Genomic DNA, 9,711 nt, shown 5'->3' with positions numbered 1-9,711 from the left:
TATTTGCTTTTGTGGCTGTGTCTCTGTTATGTTCAGGCTGGCTGGGTGACTGGTTTGAGTTCTTGAGCTATTGTGTTTCTGTTCTGCTCTGGTCAGGCTGTGCTGGGTGTTTGCTGCTCTGCTGTAGTGCTGTGTTGCTTGCTGGTTTGGCGCTCTGGGTCAGGCTGCTGTGTTTGCTGGGTTCTGCTGCTGCTGCGTGGTCCTCTGTGTTGCGGTACTGGTGAGCTGCTGTGGTGTCGTGCTGGTGAACATGTAGGACAATCTCAAGTAGGATTTAAATATTAGATTTTCAAAGAGATTACTATCATAAACAGTCAAGGTAGGTCAATATATTTATTGTGCATATTAGATTTTTAGAGACAATACTATCACGAACAGTCAAGCTAGGGTCTATATATTGATTGTGTTCCAATTTTACAATCAGCTGCATGCCCATATCACCGTTGTAAAGGAATTTGAGAAACCTCACAGCATGGTAAGTGTTTATGAGATAACCAACTGACATATCAAGCTGCAATAGCAGTCAATCATCCGCATTGACTGCAAAAGTGGTTCCGCGATTGTGCCCCCATCCAAGATTATAGAGCATGGAGAGGGGTAATGATCAACTTCTTAGCTCCATAGAAGTGAAAGCAAGTAAAAATCTTTATAGACATTTACAATCATCAATATGAAAGCAAATAAAGAGGGTGATTGCCTTTCTAACCTAATGGAGTAACTACGCTCAGGATGCTCGAGGTGAAACAAATGGGAATATAAACTGACCTTTAATTCTGCCACTTCTTGCTCTCGTTTGGCAAATGTCACAATAAAGGCAGCTTCTTTCTTCTTTGCTTTTTCTAGCTGGTAAGAAGAAATAACAAATTATTCACCATCGAAAACTAATAATATACAGTAATAAAGATAGGAAAGGAAAAAGCACAAACCTGCTCTTTCAGTGACTTGTTTGATGACCTTAAGGTTCGGATATAGTTAACCACCAATTTAGGTTCTGCAGGAACAATAACGAAGATTTTCATATCAACCAGAAATAAAAGCTCCAAGACAGTTAAATGGAAAGAAATACAAAACATTAGAAATACAAAATATAAGCTAAAAATTATAAGACTGACCTGGAGTAGTAGCTGGGGATATAAAAGACTCATCTTGAAATGAAGAATGCTATTTCTGAATTTCAGAGTTTGCAGATTCCAGCTCGATCTAAGACAAAGCAGCCAAAACTAATTACTCCTTAACCAACTGTCGATAGTCAACTAGCAAAACTTAAGCAGACAATAATCGAATTTAGTTACTGATTCAAAGTTCTCTTTTAGGTCATCTTTTGCAGATGTAAAAACAATATGACAGAGTGATGACGGGAAGCAATAACACACTACTAGACAAGCATTCCACTAAACAGGTCAATAGGTACTGTTTAAAGCCACAGATTAAAGTATATAATTCTCATCTTCAATATATTGTACTAAGTAAATCACTAGCATTATCATTATACATAATTAATTTAACCAGATCTTTACATATTAGTGAAAATATATCTCAATGATCACTTAAGTGAACTACAGAATCCAGAGATCCCTCAAAATCTCTTGCCCACAGATGCAATTACTGATACTGGTCTTAGATCATGTTCTGCTTATATTGGTACAGTTTTGAGTATTTTCAGTCTTAAAACAGAATTTTTAGTAACAACTGCACATCAACATTTTATTTATGGATTTGCATACTCTTTAATATAGATCTCCGCAAACCAGCAATAAGTTCAAAGAATACAGCACATGTGGAAATGTGTTAACCTTACCTTATAAAGTATTTGTTCGATTGTTTCATCTGCTAACTTCAGTTCAGATTCACATAGAATTGCGATCAACATTTGCCTCACCTGCAAAAATATAAATATCAGCTCATATGAATATTATAACAAACTTGCTAACATGCAAGGTATACAAGAAATTAAGGATGCAATCAAGAAGCTACAGTACAAGAATCAAAACCCAACTCCAATTATGCAAGATCAGACAACCCAAACACTGGGACACATTCATTACCAATAATCTGGGTTCGTTCAGTTTCTGGTTGAAATTAAGGATCCAATATCTTTCAGTTACATATGTTGCATATTCGATTTCGGGTAGAACGGTCTTGTTCAAGACCCTAAATTCAGACATGTTTGTCAGAATTTGGGGTTGAATCCAGATTTGTATAAGCTCATAGTCAACATCTAATTGACACTATAATAATGGCCTTAAAATCTTAGTGAATCTTTACTACACCTTAAGCAGAATAGAAAAAACCTTATAAAGTAGTACAACCTTGCAAGGGATTTCAGCATACACATGCATATGAAAACAAGGCAACTACTGAAAAACATCAAAGTGAAGCCACAAAATCACCGAGTCTTAGACAATCCGAGTAGTGGCTATAACAGGAGACCCTTTGAAGTAGATTATCAATTCTTTTAAGCTTTTATATGGAGCATCATTTGACTAGGTTGAGCAATATCTATGAAATGCTTATTAATATCCAACAGAGAAGTATAATCCAGAATTTAGGAATCTCTTCTTGCAAATGAGATCTCCTCATAGTATACAAGATAAAATCATCTCTACATATTGCATGTGCACACTGTCATTAAGTACACCGAAACCTTCAAACCCAATTTTATTTTACAAGCAAAGAAAAATAACTCTCCAAGTTAACATATATAATGACTTCTATCAATAAACTCAAAAATTGTCTTTTCAAGATTAAAAGATCATTAAAACACAAGAAAATGATGTCATAAGAATTTAACAAGATTACAGATACTCACATGTTCGCTAGACTGAAGTGACACGTATACCATAAAACATATAAAATGGTTTGTAACAAACTAATCATATCCAATTAGTAATGTCAACTTACCACAAACATGGATATTTGCATAGAAGAGCCAATTGCTACTCCAAGACTGATGTCCTACATAATCCATAAAGAAACCTTTTAAATAAAATAATAATCAACATGATTCACCCATACAACACGAACAAGCCTTCTATTAAGGAAAAGAAGGCAATATAGAGTATCATCGTGAGTTATAAAAGTCAGTAGACGCACAAGATGGAGCATAGAGTGAGATTCAGAACTTACAAGCTTATCCTTTACAGCAAACATGATTGCACTTGCATGCTCAGCAGCATTCCCCACAATCTGAAGTAGAATCACACTAATAAAAGCAACGGGCATATTCCACGAGTCAGATGCATCCTGAAAAAGGTTCAAGTAAAGTAAAAATGTTGTCTGGTTGTATCATTATCCACCAGTTCAACAATTCCGACATTACACACCAAAGATCACAAATGAATCTATTAGAAGGATTGTTCTTTATGGCAGAGCTTATATGCATAGAATCAAATCTTCCTACAAGATTATTCAAAACATGAAGACAACTTACAGACTGATGAGACTCACATTTTTGGGCATGATTATAATGAAACCATCACATTCAAATGCAGAGGATTTAATTACAAAGAACTGCAGCAAGACCAAGAAGAGCTTGATGGAGGATCATCAAACATAGCTTCGTGCAATTATTTTAAAGACATACTCCACTCCCTAGATGGAATTTTGCAGAGCTCATGGATTTTCAAGCAGGGTTTTTTCTTGGAGAGTCTATTCCTAAACAGTTGCTTTTCAATAGAGCTCTTTTGTGTTGCTTTTTTCTTATGATTTCATCTTCTCATGCCTTCCCTTAATCTACAACTTTTCACAACTTATTTAAAATGTTTTCTCTTATCAAGTCTGTAATAGTGTTATCTCAGCAGTAAGGTATTTCATTGCACAATGAGGTCAATGTTGGCCTGGGTGGATTTTATCAAAGCGATGCAAAGACTTATCATCACTTTTTTAATTTTTTTAACCATAGAAATCCAAAATTGAGTGGCTGCATTAATTTCCCCAGACTGCACTGTCTGAAACCTGGTTTTACACAAAGAATCTTTTCTTTTATAAATTCCACCACAATGAGGGGCATGCCTCACGAAGGTGCTATGTTCCTAGGTTCTACACTTCAGTGTTCCTTGAGCGTTCTCAAGGACTGATTATGGCCTCCTCAACCAAGCCTTCAGCACACCTTCACTAGTGTGCAATTGTAGAATGTGCTAAATTGGTAGGAAATGAAATTGTGCAGTAGATAGTCCAGATGGAAAACTACAAAAGGCAGAATTCTTTATGCTTACATACCTATTATAGATAAAAACACACATTGATTTGGTATAAACCTACCAACTCCCCACGACCCCAGTCATCCCACCTTTGGTTCCCTATTAAAGAACAAGGTTTTGAGCCCCACCTTCCTTCAAAATCAGCAGACCATATCCATGAAAGCCATGCACCAGTAAAAATAAGAGCCAATATTACTTTCATGAAATATATATAAATAGATGTAAGGAATTACCTGTATAGCATCAACGAGATATCCAGATAATACTGACACCCATAAGGTCAAAATAGCAAGTAGGAAATTGCTTCCCAGTAAGTTATGTCCGGAGCTTCCTCATCATCAGATTCTTCTACAGTATAGACCACATCCTATATCATTTACAGGAGTTAGAATGTGAAAGATATCATAACAACCTTAGTATCTTCATATAAGTAATAAACAGAATAAGTCTTTCAGACAATCATAAATCTAAGGCTGTGCATGCCTAAGCCTTCCAACCCCACCATAGACACATTGAAGCCCTACAAAATATCCATCATAAACACATTGAAGCAAACAAAAATTGACACTCAAATCCAATGCTTGAAAAAATTGACTAATGCATACAAATTTTAATCAGTATGAATATAGTGAAACTCAACTTGTTTATAGGCCAATTATAATGAAGTAAACTAATTATTTATCAAAACAAACTCAGATTCATAGCAAAGTTATTGAATAAAAAAAAAAAAGAAAAAAAAAAGAAACAGTGAACCCAAAATAACGAGTCAAGTTCTAAAATCAAAGAACCCACAATACACAATCAACAGATTCTACACAGCCAAGGTTAGCAAAAACATTACTTGAAATTGGGGAAAAAATTGAGCAAAAAAACGCAGATTAAAAAAAATAAATCAAAAACACAACGTAATACCACAAATTTCAACTAAATCTATAACAAAATCAACAAAAAATACAGCATAAAAGAATATAAAGATGAATTAAGCGAAAAAGAGAAGAAAGTTACTTGTAATTGGGGAAAAAATTGAGCGAAAGAGAGATTTATATTAGGGTTTTGTAAGCTTTAACAGAAAAAAAAACCTTTCAAGCGCCGGTACCGGAAGTCGTTAAAGGTGACGGTGTCTTGGTCGGAAGCGTTGCAGGTTTGTCAGAATTTGGGGTTGAATCAAGATTTGTAAATTCAGACAAACCCTATATTACCACAACCCTAAAATTACTAAATTGAAAAGCAAATCAACGACAAACCTTAGATTGCGAAGGAATTCGATAGATTAAGAAGACGATAAGAAAAACCTTACCTCGAAGCTGCTTCAATGGAGGTGAGAAAGCTCAGAATCCGCTTCAATGGAGAATAAAGAGCACGAGTTCAATGGAGGAGAGATATGGAGAGAGAAGGAGGTGCAGCTGCTTCAATGGAGTGAGAAAGCTAATATACCGCTTCAATGGAGAAGGTGAAAATTCGGAGGTGGTGGAAGAGAAGGCGAAAACGAGCTGAGGGAAAACAGAAGATGGAAAAGTAGGGGGAAAGATATAACAGCCCGTTTTTTTTTTTTTTTCTTTTTTTTTGCACCGGTTTGGACTGAACCGGTGCGAAATCCCTTTCTTCCTTTTTTATTTTTTTATTTTATTTTTTTTCTCTTTTGTAATTCGCACCAGTTTGAACCGGTGCGAAAAAGATGATTTCGCACCGAAAATGAGAACTTACTGTGAAATGAGATAGGACTTGAGTTCTTGCACTAGTAGAAAAAATGAATTAGACACCGCACTTTTCGCACCGGTTCTTGAAAACCGGTGGTAAAAGAAATGGGCGGGATTGGGGAAAAGACTTTTCGCATCGGTTTAATAGGTTAAATAGATAATAGCTGGTTAAATTAGTTTAAGTTTTTTTTTATTTATTTTTATTTTTTATTTTTTTTAAGTGAATAGTTGAATTATTTGTTAGATTTATAGATTATAGTTTTTTATCATTTTTATACCTGAGTTAAATCCCTATTCTAAGAATATTAGTTTATATTGTATCAATATAGTGTTTAACCAAGATGAAAAAAGTTTTGGGTCTTGCCATGAGAAGTGTAAATCGAAATAGTCCTTGCCTTTTCTATTTGGAATTACACCCACCACCTGTTCAATGAAATGTCAGTAGTTTTGTAACTTCTGTTTGTCCCAATTTCATGGTATTGGTTTCGAATGGTGAAAAAGGTATGGGTTTTTGATTAGTTTATTTGGGTTATTGCTGAATGTGCCCACTGATTATAGAATTATAAGGAATATAGGGTAATTTTCTATCTTTTTCCTAAATAGATGTGTCTAATATTAGCTTTATAAATAAATCTTCATTCGAGTTGGTATATATAACTTCAAACACTTCAAAGCCTTCATCTATGTTTGTTTTAATGGTGTAGTGAAATAATCTGATAAAGATTTGCCGTTTTGTTGTGAAATGATTTTATGTTCCTTGAGAAATTATAAATTTTTTATTTATTTGTTTAATAATGACCTATCTCTTAAGACGATTAGGATTCTCTTCTCATATTTAATTTTTTTTCCAGACCCTAGTATGATTGCTATTCAACTTTGTGAATTTTATCTATAATTTTCAGTGCTTACAGAATCTGCAAGTTATAATTTTATTTTTATGGTTGGATAAGGCCATGTTTAATACCCTTGCTTTCTATCTTTGCGTCATTACATTGATACTGTGTTTTGAACTTTATCCAATATTGAGCTGAGAATCTTGTTTAATTTCTACTAGGATGGTGATTTACTTATTTATTTGTTTTATGTATGATATTCTTATGCATTAGATTAAATGATTACTAGATAGGACTCATCGGTTTGATATATGTATGTATTTTGTTTATGAATGGAACCAATATTGAGGTGAGAATCTTGCTTATGCTAGTGGGGCTTACACACTTGCAGTTAGACCTGGAAAACGGGTTGTTCGGGTCGGGTCAATCAATATTCGGGTCGGGTTTCGGGTTAGTTTTGTGTCAATGGTAATTCGGGTCGGGTTGGGTATCAGGTCAACACTTCGGGTCGAGTTGAGTTCGGTCGAGTTGAGTTCGGGTCGGGTCGAGTTCGGGTTGGGTCAGTCTTCAGGTCCAGTTGTCGGGTTGGGTCAAATTCGGGTCGAGTCAATTCAGGTCGGGTCAATCTTCATCTTTGTCAATGTAGAAATTTGACCAATAATATATTATAATTATCAATAAGTATAAAGTATAACAATTGAATATTAATAATATATTCATTAGACAATTCCAACAGTACTATATACACAAGACTGTATTGTTTTATATGTATGATCACTATAACAAGTGTTCCTAATCAAATAGAACTCTTTATGAATTACGAGTACTAAATTACACGCACATTCCAACAGTACTATACACATAAGGCTATAATGTTTATGTTATTTACAATAAGTGTTTATTCAAGTAAAGTAATTTCCCTAAATCAGTTAGGTCATTTTGAGTATTTGTTAATATTGGGTCAGGTCATTTTGGGTATACTTTGGGTCGCTTCGGGTTTCGAGTCTGTTCGGGTCAAGATCGGGTCGGGTCACTTTAGGTTGTCAATTTCGGGTTGGGTCAATTCGGGTATCGCGTCAACTTCGGGCGGGTTAATTCGGGTCGGATCAATTCGGGTATCGGGTCAAGTTTGGGTCAACTCCACTTCGAGTGGGGTATGGGTTGGGTCGGGTTAGTTTTTTGTACGGGTCAATTTCGGGTTTACGTTTCGGGTTCATTTCGGGTCATGGGTCGGGTCAGGATTTCCTGGTTTACTTGCAGTTATATAATTATTCTATTAAGTAGTTAAAAATTAAAATGTTGAATTTATAATTTGTTTCTAAAAGGACATAAGCTAAATTGTTTTTACTAAACTGGTGAGATTAAAATTATTGTCAATGGATCTCTGCACTTTTCCTATATACTACTAATGCTACTTGAGAAGGGGGGTAAACATAATTATCTCGAAGTTCATGGGCATGTTAAATAAGCTTTTATGTACAAAATATATAGTTAATCAAATTCTTGGCCACAATGAGTGTGAGGGTGATTTTGAGAAGGTAAGTGTTTTTACATTTTTTAAAATTTACATTAACTTGTTGTAAGTATTTGAAATTCTATTAACTAGTTGTATTTCGAAGGTATATTGTGCAAGGAGAAGGGCCTACGATGAAAAAGTGTTAAATGACGTTTGAGAATTCAAAAACAATGGACAAATTTGTTTAGAAGAAAAAACACGGTGAAGGAACCTATTTAGGTATGTTTTGATCGAAGACATATATGTGTTTTCACTTTTATTGGTTACAATGTAGTTGAAATTAATTGAATTGTAGATACTTATTTATTAATTGTAGAAGAGATTAAATGTAGATGGTTAATTGGTTCATTGGTGAATGGACTGAATGAATGAATGTATTGTGTATGAAGTTTATTGTGGTGGATTTGGTTATTGGTAAATGATATGAATGTGAAGGTATACTATACATGTTAAAGTATATGTGATTTATACAGGTTCATCAATTATAGAGGGATACTGTCGATTCTTTTTTGTACTAAAAATCAATTTTTGTAACCAACATATATTGTTGTTAGTTACAAATATACATACAATTGTAACGGACATTTGAATTGTTAGTTACAAATAATGGTTAAAATAAACAACATATAAGAGTATTTGTAACGGACAATGAATATGGTCGTTATAAATAACCTATTATTTGTAACTAACATTGATAATGTCCGTAGGCGTCATTTGAAGCGCGCCTACGTAAAAGCATGTGGTGAATATGCTTGACACTCATAGGAAGTGAGAATTGACATATACGATTAGGGACAACGATAAGGGACAAAGCAAATTAGGGAGTCGCTAACAAGTTTGTAAGGAACTTATAAACCATTCACGGATCATTTAAAGCAACCACGATTAAGGGACAACGAAGGCAACAACGCTTGACCCATGAAGGTTACACCCCATTCATAATCCATGAGATTACTAACTCCATATGGTTCGGAACCACGAAAGGAGGATTAAGGACAACGAAGGCAACAACGCTTGACCCGTGAAGGTTACACCCCATTCATAATCCATGAGATTACTAACTCCATATGATTCGGAACCACGAAAGGAGGATTAGGGATGATGGTACAAAGTGAGTCATGGAGTCACATTCGACCGTATTGGCCTCTACTCAATTCTTATAGTGAAAAGTATTTCTGCGATCTCAAAGGCACACAAACAAAGATTTAATTTGCTCCAAACTAAAATTAGGCTAAATTGGTTGAATATTAATGCAACACATAATCCTAAATATTGTGATCACTTGATTAAACAATAAAATTAAAAAGGAACCTAAACCGGTCGTCCAAATTATCTTATTAGGCGTTATATTCAATTACATATTCCCAATAAACATGCAATATGGTGATCAATAAACATAATAAAATCATCATTAACATTGGAAGCAATTTAGCTATAATAACGTTAGTCAAATCAAATCATAATAA

At 34.6% G+C, this 9,711-nt stretch overlaps 1 long non-coding RNA gene across 1 annotated transcript; it reads right to left on the bottom strand.

Moving 5' to 3' along the window:
* Positions 1 to 4,436: 4,436 nt before the first annotated feature.
* LOC110702956 lies at positions 4,437 to 5,538 on the bottom strand. The gene is made up of 3 exons (XR_002507635.1): positions 5,497 to 5,538; positions 5,279 to 5,389; positions 4,437 to 4,566 (listed from the first exon to the last, which is right to left on the bottom strand). It is a non-coding gene; the product is annotated as an uncharacterized LOC110702956 (long non-coding RNA).
* Between the last annotated feature and the right edge of the window lie 4,173 nt (positions 5,539 to 9,711).

The sequence above is a fragment of the Chenopodium quinoa genome, unplaced genomic scaffold (assembly GCF_001683475.1).
Source record: "Chenopodium quinoa cultivar QQ74 unplaced genomic scaffold, ASM168347v1, whole genome shotgun sequence".
Lineage (NCBI taxonomy): Eukaryota > Viridiplantae > Streptophyta > Magnoliopsida > Caryophyllales > Amaranthaceae > Chenopodium > Chenopodium quinoa.
Note: the sequence above shows the minus strand (reverse complement) of the source record. Positions and strands in the feature narration are given on the sequence as shown.